Genomic DNA, 16,905 nt, shown 5'->3' with positions numbered 1-16,905 from the left:
AGATGGCAGCAGCAGCGTTCCCCTCCCCCGCCTCACTCCTCCTAATTGGCACCACTGGGTAGCAGGTAGTGGGAGGTGGCTGATGAAGAGGGGTTAGGAGTTTCCTTGTAGACACCTTCTTCGGCCCCTGTCCTCTTTGGTATCTAGGGTTGCCAGCACTGCATTTTAAAAATAAGGGTCTGTTTTCTTAGCACTCCCACCCACCTCCCCTCCTGATATCATTATTATGCATAATAATTAAGCAGCAGTACTCACCTACATTCGTCAGGGGTATTTCTTGCTGCTTTTTGCAGCATTCAGCAACTCCTGATCTTGTGGTACAGAGATGAAAAACATAAGGGATTGTCCATTGTAATCAGGGACTGTTGGCAACCCAAGATTTGTATCCCCCCCTTCAGCCCAGGCCCTATTCTGCTCTGATCCTGTCCCACTCCTTTAAATCCCTGTCATCTATCACATGCACCATTCTCTCCCCTGCCTTTCTGGCCTCTTTATCTTTCTTACTGCTGTGGGGAGGTTAGGAGAGGGAAGAGTTGGAGTAGAGGAGAGCTTTGTTCGCTCTCTGCTCCCTGGGTTGGGTGAGCAGCACTCCCATACAGCTCCACCTCCTTTGTTGGTGTGGTTAGAGCTTTCCTTTCTGTTTCAGACTTCATTGGGACAGCCAGGCACAACTCCTTTTCCCAGTTCCTTCATTTTGATTTGGATCCAGCAGGGGGAGCAGTAAGAGAGGAAAGCTTTGGCTGCCTTATATTCCTCTCCAAGAGCTCAAAGAGAAGCTTTGGAGAAGGGATTCACCAAGGGTGCAGGCCTAAGATTCCAAAGGGGCAGTGGAGAGGTATAACAACTATATGAACATCACACCAGATGCCTGAAACTTGGCAGCCACCTCTGTGTTCCCAGGATTAAGCTCAGAAAAGTTTCAGAAGCCTCTCATTATGACCACCTGCTTGTTACAGGGAGGGGGAAAGAGGCCAGTTACCAGCACTTACATGCTGCCTTGCCTCACACTGGGAAGTGCTCTCCGGATCCCAATTCTTCCTCCTTCCTTTCCACTAGAAGGCAAGAAAAAGGGGAGGTGGGACTTAACCTCTATAGTAATTTTCCAAGACTAGGAGCTGGCAGCCATGGTTATAGACTTCTCATGCAACAATGAACTCTAGGAGCACTCCTTGTTTCTTTGAGGAAGCCAGGTCTAGTGGCCTGAACTGCTACAGGACGGAGGTTGGAGGATACCATATCTGATGTGGATCTGTGGACTTTAATGGGAATTATTAGTGCTCAGTATCTCAGAAAATCAGGCTGGTTATCTGGGTGCTTAACTTTAGGAATCCAGGTTTGAATATTCTTACCCTAACCAATTTGTACCTCCATTTACCCAGGTATAAAATGGGCATAATACTTAGATGGATGAACTAATTGTGCCTAATTTCAAACCCTCACAGACATTATGGGTTCAGAAGATCAGTTACATTTTGAAAGCTTCTGGCTAAGCGCTACCCTTCAGAGAGACTCAAAGTAAAGAGTAGAGAAAAAAAAAAATGAACTGAGAGCAAAAGAGAGAGATTAGAGTAGAGAAAAAATAGAGAGTCTAAGGGGTGTGGCATAAAAAGAAAAAACCCTATATATAAGAAAGATATTTATGGGGTATTTTTCTTTTTACGCCACACCCCTTAGACTCTCTCTCACACTTTATTTTTATTTTATATATATATAAATAAATTAAAAAAGTGAGGAGGAAAAACCAATCCCAAAACATTCCCCATTGGGATTTCCTCCTTCCACCCCACACATAAAGGGAGGAGATCTGCAAAGGAGGCAGGTCTCTATCTCCCTGCCGCTTTCAGCAGGGCAAGGAGCTAGATCCGAGGGTACTTGCGGTTGTTTAGCTTTTGTGGGTGTTAGGGAATGGTCTTCTACCCTTCTACATAGCACAAGCAGCTCTTAACTAGAAAATAAAGCATCTGGGGTTTTTTGTCCTTCTGTTTTTGTTTTTAAAAAAGACATCCTTGGGGTTTACATTACAGAAAAAAGGTTCATGAATGCAAATTTGTTTTGCAATCCCTAAGTACAGCTGGAAGGTTCACAACATCCCAAATGTCATGAAGTTCCCCAGCCCTGATGATAATATTTATTTGCCTCAGGGAAGTTGTGAAGCATAATACGCGTTCATAAAGTACATGGAGATCCACAGATTGTAATGATATGTGGCGTGCATCTGAACATTCTAAGTGACTGCATGATCAGAGGTTTTAGAAAGTGAAAAATCATAGTGAAGGCACTATGTGCCTCATACAATTCAAGATATTAGTGTATTGTTTTGTCCTAACTGGATTGATGAGGAACAAAGCTTCAACCCTGGGCCTGTTCAGCAACTGTTACTAGTGTGGTCAAGTGCTCCCTCTCCCAAAGCTTGTAATAACTTCTGAAAAGAAGAACTGCACAACCCAGAAAGAAAGACTGACCACTGAAGTACACAAGCAGGGACAAAATCTAAATTCTTCAAAGGAAAATCCCGGTGATTCATTATAATGCTTTAGGCAGCTGAATAAACACATCTCTTTCTGTAGAACATTGGTCTCATTCGGTCTTCAGTTACATCACTACAACATGGTAGTAAAGTAAGTGAGAGAGATCTATATGAATGTACACTGGCAAGTGCATTTCACTTTGAAAAAAGAGTCGGTGCAGCCCCAAAAGATGTGCAGAAGAATGATTTAAACAGAAATATCTGTAGCCAAGGACTTAATGGGGCTGCATGGTGTCTAAGTCCAGTCAGAATTTGTCCCACTGTCAGCGATCAGTCTGATCAATATAGAAGCCAGAAAATATTTCCATCTCATTCTCAAAAACAGATAACTCCCTCGCCCCTTGATACATGATGCAATCATACTTCAACTTACATCAAATATCCAAATGTTTTTTAAAGAAACATTTGTTTCACTTCTATAACATGTGGACCTGATCAAGTTGCATTGTGATTTGACAAGTGGGTAAATGCTGCTAGAAACAGAAGTGCAGGCAGTAGGTTGATTTTCTAAATGCCCTGTATCAGTGGTTCCCAACCTTTCCCATACTGCCTCCCCCACCCATTGCAGCTATCAGGGACATAGCTGGGATTCTTCCTCCCATTTAGCAATATGGGATGGGCAGGGTAGTCACAACTTCCTGATACCGGTCTGCAGCCCCCTAGATTGAGAACCCCATCTGATCAGATAGTTACCTAGATTCTGAATATTATTGAACATGATGGAATTACAAGGTTGGCTGCGAGCTCTATAGGGTTGAAACCATATCTTGTGCTGGACCGTGCTGATCACATTCTTGTGACTCAACAAATAGTGCTAAATTGTGCCTTTAAGGCATGGTGCACATTAAGGGGCACTGTAGAGATGCCCCACCCAAAGGGAAGCTCCTTGAGGCATTGTATCTCAGCCAATGAACCTCCTGAACCACAGTGAGACTGCGGTATTCCTTAGTGGGATGAAGTGCATGCTTATCCTGCCTAGGACAAGTTCCAGGGTGTGGAGGGGGACTCTTCACCGCCCTACATATTCTGGGAAATCCATTAATGCTAGATTCCTGGGGCCTAATTTTCAGAGGTTCCAAGAACCTGCTGCTTCCCCTGACTTCAATGGTTGTGTGGGTGCTCAGCATCTCTGAAGATCAGGGTCATTGCATGCAGGAGGATACACAGCTACAGGTGATAAACTGAGCTGAGCCCTTGCTCTGAGATAAGGGGCTGTGTGACGTCTTAAAATGCCATGGGCAGGGGGCGTGGGGGGGGAAGGAGAATTATTTAAAAAGGAATCACGAAGACATTCAGTTAGAATCACAGCAGTTTGATGTCTCTGTGCTGGAGGGATGCACCTCTTTACAATAGTGAAGATGAAGTTTAACAAAAAAAAAAAAAAATGGGGGGTGGTGGTGGTGGTAGCAAAGCCTATTATTATGTTTGCCCAACACATCCCATTATAAGATCCTATTTTCAGTTGCTTATAACTTTGCCAAACTTTAACCATTTGGCCTAAAATTTTCCATGTCAGGGGTTTGCCTCAGGCTGTGTGTTTTGGTAACATTTCAGCTGCAACAATTGGGCCATTTCTGAAAACAAGAGTAGGGAAAGCAACAGTGTTTTTCAATGTTAAATACATTTTGGTAACCTTGTTTTTGAAAGCCCTCATACTTTGAAGATGGGACTTGAAATATTGCAGGTGGTGGACTGTCAGATGTGCCATTGATCTTCCCTTTGAAAATCTGTGCAAATCTGACCAAGTTTTAAGCCTCTGACAAATTGTAATTCACACATGCTCAGTAGAGACTTACTACAGCTTGGCAGCTAAAATCCTTAAAAGTTCCATCCTCAGAGAGCTTCTTACAGTTTCTAGAGTTCTGACCAGACCGTGCATGTGCCTTCCCCACGGAGCAACTCAACATATTCTAGCCCCAGGCTACAGGGAGAAAGCTGGATTCTCCCTATAATGCCTGCTCCAGGCTGGGGTGGGACTGAGCACTAGGACTGACAGCAGGTAACCTATCTTCAGCTCTGGGAAAGGTAATCAGAGTGTCCCAGCTAAATACAAGATCGATACAGATAAGTAATTAGCACATATTCTAGGGATCATTCAAGGGGAAGTGACCCCATAACAGTCCCTTAGTTTAGCATAAGTAGTTAGCATATATGTTATCTTCTCAATCTTATATTTATCTGGGACACTCTGAGTACCTTTCCCAGACTCGAAAAGCAACTGAGTAGCTTGAAAGCTTGTGTCTCACCAACAGAAGTTGGTCCAATAAAATATATTACTTCACCCGCCTTGTCTCTCTAATATCCTGGGACTGACACAGCTACACCACCATTGCATACAGCAGGGAACCCTCTCTCCTTTGCTATCAGCGACCCTCCTGCTGGCCTCCAGGCAATGTGGAGGAGGAAACCATCCGATTCAAGTGAAGAAAGGACAAGAGAGTGAGAACTACGGTGTTACGGGAGAAAGCTGGATAAGTAGATTGGGACAAGGACTCCTGGGGTATGGAGACTGGTACTTGAGGCTAATAGTGGGGCACGGACTAACCTGGCAAGGAGACTATGCCTGGGAGCTGAGGAGCAAAAGCAGTGGGGAAAGAGACTGGGAGTCAGTGAGTGAGGGAAATTGGGTCAGCAAGGCAAGGAGACTGGGCACAAGGAGCGTGAAGTAGAGTGTGGGAGGGGACGGGGACTAAGGGTTAGGGCAAGATTGGGTTGGGTTGTCTAGAGAGGTGACACGTTTGTGGCACAACCTTAATTTGGCCCCTTTGTGCTTATGCATTATGATACAGTCTTTAATTACATGATCACATTTTTTCTGCAGTACCCCTGCCTCTAAGTTCACAGAATGGACAGTGCTCACTTAATGAACAAGCTATTCGATATTTCATTTTCTCCTTGTTGTTCAATGTGTGGCCCCAGGCCTTAAGTACTACATGCTATTCCAACCCTACTTTGAAGATAGAATTAATAATTCCCTCCAGAGATTTTATATGATGCCTATGACTAATATCTGAGTGCTTCACAAACATTACTGAACATATTTTCAGCCTGGCTGTGAGAGAAGAGGATATTATCATCCCCATTTTACAGGTCGAGAACTGATGAAGAGAGAGGTCAAAATACCCATTAATTTTGGGTGCTCAATTTACGAAGACCTGATTTTTCAGAGTACTCCACTTCATATGTTCAAAATTCAGCTCCCATTGACTTCAGTTGCCGCTGTGGGTGCCCAGCACTTGTGCATATCAGACACCCAGGTCTCTAGTAAAGCACCCAAAAAATGAGAGAAACACAATTAGTGACCACCTATGAAAAGCTGGGTGTAAGTGACTTGCCCAGCAACACATAGGAACAATGGCAGGAATAGAATCTAATTCCCCAGGGCAGCAATTAATTATCTTAACTGTGAAACTGTCTTGTCTCTTCCTGCTATTCCCTGCCTCATTCATTACAGCTCTTCCAGCTTCTGAAAATAAATGAAGCAGGGGTCCTAAAGACAACAGTCTCCTTCACTACACAACCCTGATTCATTCCAAGAGCTGGTCCATCCAGTGCACTGAATGAGGTAGGGGGCCAGTGGAAAAAATATAATCTGATCATGTACCAAAGATTGTACCATAATGCTTACACACAAGAGGGCTGCATTAAAGTTGCACCTGGTGTTGGCCACTGTTGGTAGACAGGATACTGGACTGGATGGGCCATTGGTCTGACCCCGTATGGCCGTTCTTATGTTCTTAACTGTTGCACAGACTACCTTAATTCTGGCACTTCCTAACTTTTGAGGGTTTCACTTTGCAACCTTGTTAATATTCTTTTTACACAGATTACACATGCACACGTGGACATAAAACCTCTCAAGATAGCTGGTGCCTTATTGTGCAATTTTAAAAACCTGTTGAATAGGCAGAACACAGAAGACATGTCTGTATTAATGTATGGGGAGGAAGGTTTCATGTACATAATGTGTGTTTTTAGAACTACTTACCCCACAGTAGCCGGTTGAAGCAAGGTACTTGGGACAGTAAAAGGGAGATTTTCAAAGGCAAAAAGAGGAAATCAACTTTCAGTGGCAGTTGGATGCCTAACTTTTTTTGTGCCTTCAAAAAATCTCCCACTTAGCCATTTAGAAACAAATGAGTTCTCCACCTTGATATTTCTATTTAACTTAAGGATATACAGGAGTTCTGTGATTTTCATCTGACAGTTGATGTTGGCCCACAATATTTTTGACAAACAGCCAGCTGCAGTGACTGTTGACAGCTGATCTAATCGGGATGGTCTATTTCATGAGCTCTGGCAACTTCTGTTCTTTTCTTCTGGTGGAAAAAAAAAAAGTCTCTGCCTGCATGGTTACTCTTGGTTAACACGAGCAGGAAGGACGTGCTGAAGGGGGAGTTCTTAGCATGGGCAAATGCTTCTCTTCTGAAGCAAAATAAAGCTTTGCACATTACTAATGAGGCAAATTTAGCCATGCACGATATGTTTAAGTAAAGCAGGATAGAAAACACCAAGAATTTCCCTCACCCACTCAATAGTACTCCATTTATTGCATAACTGTTTTGGTTTTTTTGGGGGGTGGGGGGTCTGGATTAGATTTAAAAATCACCTCTGTTCAAATAAATTCTGGCTCCTGTTTTTCATTTATGGTAAATGTGATTATACACATCACAGAAAGGGAGGTAGCATTGTCTAGTGGTTAAAACAAGGATCTAGATGTCAGGCAACCTGCCACTGCTTTGTTGGGACATAATGGACAAGTCACATGACACTCCATACCTCAGTTTGCCCAACTGTAACTTGAGGATGCTCATACCTAGCAGTCTTCACAGAGCGCTTTGAGATCCTCATCAGGATTTATGTAAGTGACAGATGTTTTTATACTCCATGTACTTTAATAACTGCTAAAATTGGTTTAAAGACTGCTTATTTTATAGTAAAAATCTATTAAGTTTTAAGATCTTTATAACACCAATTTGCTTTCAGAGGCATGTATTCCTTTACTCCAACACACAAGAACTGTTTTTGCTGTGACGGGGTTTGGTATGTAGAGGAAGAAACTGACTTCTTTAAAAAAAATTATATTTATACACACACACCCCCCCACAGAATTCTTACAATATAAAGAATATTATAAATTCTTTTAATGATATATTAGTGTTTACTGACAGCTCTCACTCTGTTCTCTTTTCTATAACACTGCTAGTGAAAGTGTTGAAAGAAAGAACTAAATGACCACATACAGTGAGTGTCCTTAACAAGCTTTGGGCCTGGGAAACAAAGATCGATCATGTTCTCATTGTGGTCAATAGGAGCTTAGCCATTGATTTCAATGAGAACAGGATCCTGGTTTCTTGTCAATTACAGAAGTTGTGGACTGCAAGTGAGGAAGATGGTGCACTGAACAGATTGTTTCTGATCTACCTAGGTCCTAATACGTCTTCCATCAACATGGAATCTGAGAATCAAATACATGGGAGAGATTTCCACACGAACTGCAGGCAACTAGTTTTTTTAAGTATCTAGCAAAAAGATGGGAAGTGATACTTAAAAGGACACACAAGAAAAATCCTCACCAGTATAATTGTTCTCAGGTAAAAGTAAATGTCCTGTGAAAAACTGGAGCGACAAGGTGGGTGAGGGAATCATCTCTCTAATATTCTGAGAGCAACACAGCTACAACAGTGCCCACTGTGAAAAATTGTTCACTTATACATTTATTACTCTGTGTTTGACTGAACTGAGAAATTAATTTGGATTAAGGGTGTGAATTTAAAGCAGACTATCTGTTCCTGATTAACTCCCTGCATGGATGCTCTTATTACAGAAGGGAAGAGCCTTATTCCAAATGAGCTCAATCCAAGTGGATGGGTGAGATACCACAGCTATATCTCATGCACTAAAACAGCACCAACAAGGGAGCTCAAGTTTACCTTTAAAAAAAAAAACAAAACTCCAAGAACTACTCTCCTAGTCTACCCACAACTCACTGTGCACTTCAGCCAAGCTTCTCTGAGCACAAGATGCTGCAGAATCCCAATCTCCTATGCAATGGGAGGATGGAAATTCCACTGCATTTGGGGTCTTTTGTGGCCCCTCTGCATGCAGGCAGAACTTTTCCTCTAACATATGAAATATTAGCATGAAGAGTCAAAGTTAGGGCTAGCATGAGGATGCCTATTAAAATGTCAAGATCAGCACCTGCACTGTAGGCTTTTCAGTCTTATATTTGCTTAACTAATCAGTTCTCTCAGTCTACATGATTATGACCCTCTTTTAGCCAATTTAAAAAAAAATCACTGTCTGCCTGGTGCTTGTTCCTGAAGAAATGCCTTCTTCATTTTGGTTTGCCTCTTTCCATCTAATAGCTGTAAAAACCCTATTGTTGGTCCTCTTTCAAGAAAGACATATTGCTCCTAAAAGCTGCCCTGGATCTCACATCTCTAGTTGCCACCATCCCCTATTTGTTTGATTATAAAGCCCCCACAGTTTGATAAAGCCACAGGAGCCTAATAAGCCAAAAATCAGAGTCCAGCCTAGCTCACATTTGAATGTGTTCCTATGTTTTCTTACCTTTAGTGACCAAATGAGCCAGTCCACTGTGACACTGGTTTAGTTCTCATTATCCATTATGATTTTCAGCGATCACACAATCTAAGCAGCTGTCCACTGCAGGGCAACACCACCAACTGTGATAGAAGCTGAGGTGGCTCATTGCTGTCATCCCTTGGGAGGGAGAATGAGTGTGGGGAATTTCATTATAGGACTGAAATAGACGATGACTCTGTGATCTTTCTTTTTCCATCATGTTCGGTAAATTACTTTCAAAGATGACAATCATTATCATCTGCATATCTCAAATGAAAGACTGTCCTGACTCCCATTCGAGTCATCAAGTGCTATGATGCTTTAAGACACACCACCTTACTGGAAATCCCTTCAAAATCTCAAACCAGCCTATATTCCATTTGCAATCTTGTAAAGATTACATAGAGCCCATCTGAGATAAAAAGTCTGCATGAAATGTTACCACACACCAATGTCTGATAGGGAGGCCTTGCTGCCAAATGAAAGAGGGCTGTTGTGATTTCACACCCTCTGATGGATTTCACACACTCTCCGGATGCTGCTAAACTAACTTCTGCCAGGGATGGCTTTTATCCTTAGGGCTCTCAAATATGCATCTGGAGAACAAGGCCCACATTTTCCAAAGTGACCAATGATTTCAAGTGCCTCGACTTTTGAGTGCCCAACTTGAGACACCAGGACTAGGCCTGATTTTCAGAAAGCATTCAGCACCCATCCTCTTCAAAGGGGGCTAATTTTCAGCTTCTCAGATTGAGCACCCAAAATAAATTTGTTAGATGTTAGATGAAAAAATGCTCAGATAAATTTGCTAGTCTCTAAGGTGCCACAAGTCCTCCTTTTCTTTTTGCGAATACAGACTAACATGGCTGCTACTCTGAAACCAAAATCACTAGTCACTTCGGAAAAGTCTTTTTCTTTGGAATGCACCAAATACCTGCAACTCCTGCTGAAGATTTGCATTCCATTCTCCTCCACGATCTGCTGCTTTCAATTCACAAATGGGAAACCTCCTACAATATCAATATACTCAGTATGTCTTTCAGGAAGCAGCCAGTGCGTGCACTTAATATAAACTTATTTGCCAAGTGGTGAAGCCTCCTTCGAATACAATTTTGAGTTTCTATTTAAATGGGAAAACAAATTATTAGATTTCTCCAGTCCCTTGCCCAAGCTCTCTCCAAGCTCACGTACCCCATGCTTTATCTCCATTAAAGGATTTTTTTTTTTTTTAAATTGTAGCCCCTTATTAAAAGACTGGAAGCACATCACTGTCCCCATATATATTTGTGTAGCTCACAGGTTTTAAAAACTTAATGGAACATTACTATCTAAACCATACTGTATTCTAGTCAATAACTAATTGTTTTTCTTTGTGGCTCATAGTGTTCCTGGTTTGAACAAAAGCCATGAAGAGACATTTTTAAATGAACCAAGCGGACTGATTCATGGATTGCTGCCTCCTTCCCTAAAACTTTCCCATCGTAATTGGGCAAATTAAAAAGAACCTGTTCCCTTGCCCCACAGTTGAACTGTTTTCAAAACCCAAGTCCCTATATTATTTGGGGGGTGTATGTACATAATGTGCGTTATCGGTATCCAAACAGTCTATTGTACACAATTAAAATAATCAGTTAAAGCATCATATTGATTCAAGTTATTTAATTGAACTCAGAGTTGAGTTGCCTTCCTCCTTCAACCCTGGAGTAAAAGGGGTCATTTGGGACCAGATTGTGAGTCTGAATCATAATCTGTTTTCTTAGCTGCTCCTGGGCCAGTATAACTATGCACTGCCCCTTGCTCAATGCCCGTAGCAAAGCCCCAATTCAGACCTAAGGACCAAATAAATGCAAGGCTTTCTTGATCAGTACCAATATAAAGAATTCCAGCTCTTTGTTTGGGTGCAAGGTAGAACTGGCACATGGGTGTTATATGCTCTGTCTGAGAAAAACTGCTCAGAAGAGGGGCAGCCACATTCGGCAATGGCTGAAGTTGCCAAATATTTTTTGGGGAAAAAAGGCGTTGCTACTTTAAATCAAATCCAAGCTCGACAGCAGCCCAGAAGCACCACCACTAGGACAATGGTCTGGCCCAATCAGCACTATTTTATGACCTGGTGAGTCACTTTGCCATACATTGTAACAGATTTCATTAAAATGTACTAGCTAGCCACATGTTTTTCCCTATAATGAGCCCATCTTTAACCACGGAGACTGTGGGCATCACTTCTTTTTAGCATTCTATTCATATGTCCAAAATACTGGCGGGACGGAGGTTCTCTCTCATTTCCATAGTGAATGAATTCTCGATCGTCTGGAATACCCTTTGGCATGTCTTATAGTGCTCACAATATTTTGGTCAATGCTAATTTCTGATACCTTTGTATTCTCGGTATGCCATTTTACCTCTATGGTTTCACTGCTCTGAATAATACTATGGAGGGGTATAGTTGCATGACAATTACAGCTCACTAGATCCTGTATATGGAAAGCATGTTCAGTGCTTTCCTTAGTTTAAGTCAAAATGCAGTAATTTGTAGCCAAGGTTTACTACCATGATTTGCCTCCACTAGGGTCAAAACTCGGCAAGCAAGCATGCTCGGTACACAGCTACCAGAATGCACTCCACCTATTAATGGGAGTATTGATTTGCATATTCTCTTGCACCGAGGATTAACAAAATTCAAAAAGGAAATGTAATAAATTTTCTCCTATAGATGCTCATAATTTAATAATAAATACTTAACTCTTATGTAGTGCATTTCACCAACGTATCTCAAAGTGCTTTACCAAGGAAGTTAGCATCATTTATCCCCATTTTACAGATTAGAAACTGAAGTAAAGAAGTGAAGAGACTTGCCCAAAGTTTCACAACAGATCAGCAGCGGAGGTGGGAACAAAATCCAAACCTCCAGACTCTGTCTAGTGCCTTGTACACTGGACTATGCTGCCTCCCTGACGGCTGATGGAAATAAATTGTGCCAATCATTCAACATTTCCTTTAAAGTTGAATCTTGACCTTTTGTTGACCTCTGCAAAGGACAGTGGACAATTTAGGATCAAATCTCAGTCTTACTTACAGCATTTAAGCTGTTCACCTGACATTTTGAACCAGTCTTGAAATTTGGTGCACTTTTAATGGAGCGCTAATTAGAGGGGAGCACAAGTTTGACATTTTTAACGTAGATAATCAAAAGATCTGTTAAACAATTTGCAAAAATTGAATTATTTTCCCCCTATCATGGTCATGTTTGGTATGAAGCATCCAATCTGGGGAAATTAAGGTCAGCTCTATTTACTGAATTTTAACCAAGAAAATTATTGAAGGTGAGTGTACTGCAGATGCTGAAAGTGATAGCAGTCTGTCCCTTGTGTGGACTCGGCTGCAATTAATATATTAATAGAATTATTATTGATTGTGGCCGAGTCATTGTGAAACAGCCAAAAAACCTATTACTAATGATACAAATAACAAATGACACGGATAGTAGTAAGCCAGTAGGGGCCGAGAAAGGCCCAGGAAATCCTTGTGTGATCCCTAAGGTTTCTAGAATTACAAACATTATTCAGTATTTTTCCACCCAAAAGAGCATCTTATTTCCAGAGCAGAAGGCAGCATTACTTCTTATGGAGCTTAAAATGTAGGGCTGCCAATCAATCACAGTTAACTCACACGATTAACTCAAAAAAATTAATCACGATTAATCACAGTTTTAATCGCACTGTTATACAATAGAATACCAATTGAAATTTAATATTTTTCATGTTTTCTATATTTTATATATATTGTAATCTGTGTTATAATGGAAATCAAAGTGTATATTATTTTTTATTACAAATATTTACATTGTAAAAATGATAAACAAAAAATAGGATTTTTCAATTCACCTCATACAAGTACTATAGTGGAATCTCTGTCGTGAAAGTGCAACTTACAAAAGTAGATTTTTTTTGTGACAACTTCACTCAAAAACAAAGCAATGTAAAACTTGAGCCTACAAGTCCACTCAGTCCTACTTCTTGTTCAGCCAGTCACTAAGACAAACAAGTTTGTTTACATTTACAGGAGATAATGCTGCCCTCTTCTTATTTAAAATGTCACCAGAAATCGAGAACAGGCATTTGCATGGCACTTTTGTAGCCAGCATTGCAAGGTATTTACATGCCAGATATGCTAAACATTCGTATGCCCCTTCACCCTTTGGCCACCATTCCAGAGGACATGCTTCCATGCTGATGACGCTCATTAAAAAAATAATGCATTAATTAAATTTGTGACTGAAGTCCTTAGGGGAGAATTGTATGTCCCCTGCTGTTTTACCCGCATTCTACCATATATTTCATGTTATAGCAGTTTTGGATGATGACCCAGCACATGTTCGTTTTAAGAACACTTTCACTGCAGATTTCACAAAACGCAAAGAAGGTACCAATGTTAGATTTCTAAAGATAGCTACAGCACTTGGCTCAAGGTTTAAGAATCTGAAGTGCCTTCCAAAATCTGAGAGGGACGAGGTGTGGAGCATGCTTTCAGAAGTCTTAAAAGAGCAACACTCCAATGTGGAGACGACATAACCAGAACCACCAAAAAAGAAAATCAACCTTTTGCTGGTGGCATCTGACTCAGATAATGAAAATGAACAAGCATCGGTCCGCACTGCTTTGGATCGTTATCGAGCAGAACCTGTCATCAGGATGGATGCATGTCCCTTATAATGGTGGTTGAAGCATGAAGGGACATGTGAATCTTTAATGCATCTGGTACATAAATACCTTGCAACGCTGGCTATAACAGTGCCATGTGAATGCCTGTTCTCACTTTCAGGTAACATTATTAACGAGAAGCGGGCAGCAGTATCTCCTGCAAATGTAAACAAACTTGTTTGTCTGAGTGATTGGCTGAACAAGAAGGAGGACTGAGTGGACTTGCAGACTCTAAAATGTTACATTGTTTTATTTTTGAATGCAGTTATTTTTGTATATCATTGTATATTTGTAAGTTCAACTTTCATGATGAAGAGATTACACTACACTACTTGTATTAGGTGATTTGAAAAAATATTTCTTTTGTTTTTTTACAGTGCAAATACTTGTAACCAAAAATATAAAGTTAGCACTGTACACTTTCTATTCTGTGTTGTAATTGAAATCTATGTATATTTGTAAAAAGTAGAAAACATCCAAAAATATTTAAATAAATGGTATTCTATTATTGTTTAACAGTGTGATCGCACAATTTTTTTAATCGCTTGACAGCCCTATTAAAATGGAAAGTCGACATGCCCAAGGCTTTAGCTCAGTGGTACGTTACTCCAAACATGGTTAGGACCCGTAAACATTAGAAATTGCAGCCATATTGTAAACGGGTCAGCCAGGTCCCGTGAGTTGGTGATCTTTGTAAAGAGGGTGGGACTTTAGACAGGAGGTAACAGCTGGCCAACCACTGCATGAGGCAGAAGATGTCCCCAAATGTGGGGGCGGGGGCCTAATCCAATACCCACTAAATTCAATTGAAGCCTTTCTATTGATTTTAATGGGTATTAAATCAGGCCCATGGGAAAGATACTACTAAAACTGAGCTAAATAATCATCATTAAAGGGTCAAATTAAAGAGGCACTGCAATAGATCAAAGGCTTTATGGCAACAGACAAAGTTGGTCTCACATCTTTTTGAGGACCCACAGGGATTGCAGAAGGGCTGTTACTTATTTATGAATGGTGAAGGGAGGCACCCTCTGTGATGATACATGTTCCACAGGCAAAAGAATGGCTATATCAAGGTAATCTCTGCATTTGCTCAGAATATGGTGCACCACTCTGTACTGATCACAAGCAGGATGCAAAACAGAAAGAATTAGGTAAGTTCATGGAGGACAGATCCATCAATGGCTATTAGCCAAGATGGTCAGGGACAGAACCCCATGCTCCAGGGGTCCCTGAACCTCCAACTGGCAGAAGCTGGGACTAGAAGACAGGGAATGGATCACTCAATAATTGCCCTGTTCTGTTCATTCCCTCTGAAGCATCTGGCACTGACCCTTGTCAGAAGACAGGATTACTGGGCTAGAAGGACCACGGGTCTGACCCGGTATGGCCATTCTTGTGTTCTTAAGCTGGATCTATGAGAGCGCCACTGCATAACTTTCTCTATAGCATATATGGATAATCAATAAGCTGATCACAACAGAGTGAAATGCTATTTAAAATCATTATGTAATTTAGAACCAACTTTTGGGTGGGTCATTCAAACAAAATCTCTCCGACATCTCAGGTAGAAGTTCAGGATCCTATGGCTCTTTTTCAAAACAGGTCAGGGACAACCTCAGCAATGTTGTGGGTCAACATGCCCTCTTAAGAGCAAACTAACATCCAGTGTTGTGAGAGCCATTACTGGGCACATGACTGTTGTAAATGAGGTCCACAGACGTCAAAGGACTGTCTGTACTTCAGGCATTAGTGTACACAGAGCAACAGCATACAAAGTTTGCAAGATGCTCCATGGCAAATATATTCAGTTGTATTAAATGTTAGTGATACTGTAAAGGGAGCACTCACCTCTTGAGTGCTTCCTAGCAGCTGGGTGTAGTACCACCGTCCTTTTCTCACCCCTCATGCCCACTGCAGGCTGCCAGCCAACCTTGGTGAATCTTCCCTGGCTTGGTTTCACAGTCCAAATGAACCCCTTCTGGGGTAGTAAAGAGTTCAATAAATGAACAGTCCTGTTGCCCTTGTGCGTGTCTTCCACTCCAGCTCTAGGCCCTTTAAATTCACCCCTTTCTTTGGGCTCTCAAATAAGACCTGTGCCCTCTTGGGGTTTATGTCACTGTGGTTCGTAGACAGGCCCACCCACTGCTCCAGGTTCCAACCCAGGGACCCTATAAACAGCAGCTATGCCCTGCTTGACTTCAGTTTGTTGCTGCTGCTTCCCTGGGCCTCCTCCATACCTGGCCCCTTTTAGCTCCACCCTTACCTCAGTGTTAAGGTTCTTAGGTCCTCATGCCCTGCAAACCCAGATCAAGCAAATGCAGCCAGAAAAACTCTCATTATCCATCAAGCTCCTTTGGCCAGAGAGGAGCACCCTTCCTTGCTCAGCCAGGAACTCACCTGCTAAGGCCCTGCAGCTCCTTTTATCGGAGCCTTCTGGGCTCCAACTGGCTCCATCCATGAGGCCTCTAGGCAGGCCTTTGCTGCTCTTTTCCTGTCATTTCGGTGCTTCCTGGGGAAAGATGTAGCAGAAGCAAGGGGACTCCTGTAGGAAGCCGCAAAGGCCAGATATATCCCATCACAGACACAAATAAGAGATCTTGCAAAACTGTATAGTATGCTGGCATTTGCATTAGTTAACCTATCTCAGGGGTCCTGGGATAAACATCAGAATTTAAAAAAATATATATTTAAATTAACAAGGAAAAAGTTACTTAGCAAAGATTCTCTTCCTTGTGTCTGAATAGTCAAAACAAACATCACTGCCTTTTAACGCAACCTAGGCACAGATTTTCAAACAGGACCTCCAGTAAATGCATGTGCACAAAACTTAGGCTATATTTTTGCACCCCTGATTATCTGTTGGCCCAAGCAGCAGACATATTGAACTACATGTTTGAACCTGAAGCCAAGTAGTTTAGAGGTCAATCTCAAAATATTTGATCAGTTTACACCAAGCTCTTCTTCAGGTCTGGAAAACGTACTCAGAGCATCGCAGCTAAATACAAGATGGAACAGATGATGCTAAACAATTCATCCCACCTTGTATTTAGCTGCGACACTGAGTAAGTCTTCCAGACCTGAAGAAGA

The 16,905-nt window shown here is 41.6% G+C and overlaps 1 protein-coding gene across 2 annotated transcripts in view; it reads right to left on the bottom strand.

The window, feature by feature from the left end:
- Positions 1-16,905, bottom strand: part of IRF4 (interferon regulatory factor 4) — a 60,463-nt gene that overhangs the window by 40,695 nt on the left and 2,863 nt on the right. The window contains exons 2-4 of one of the 2 annotated variants that reach the window (XM_073332176.1): positions 16,216-16,327; positions 15,667-15,796; positions 256-1,052 (exon numbers count right to left, since the gene is read on the bottom strand). The gene's annotated coding sequence lies outside the window, so the exon portion shown is untranslated. Of the gene's footprint in view, positions 1-255; positions 1,588-15,666; positions 15,797-16,215; positions 16,328-16,905 lie in introns of those variants that run through there. The other variant, XM_073332177.1, reaches the window with a different exon arrangement.

This window comes from Lepidochelys kempii, chromosome 2, assembly GCF_965140265.1.
Source record: "Lepidochelys kempii isolate rLepKem1 chromosome 2, rLepKem1.hap2, whole genome shotgun sequence".
Taxonomy (NCBI): domain Eukaryota; kingdom Metazoa; phylum Chordata; order Testudines; family Cheloniidae; genus Lepidochelys; species Lepidochelys kempii.
Note: the sequence above shows the minus strand (reverse complement) of the source record. Positions and strands in the feature narration are given on the sequence as shown.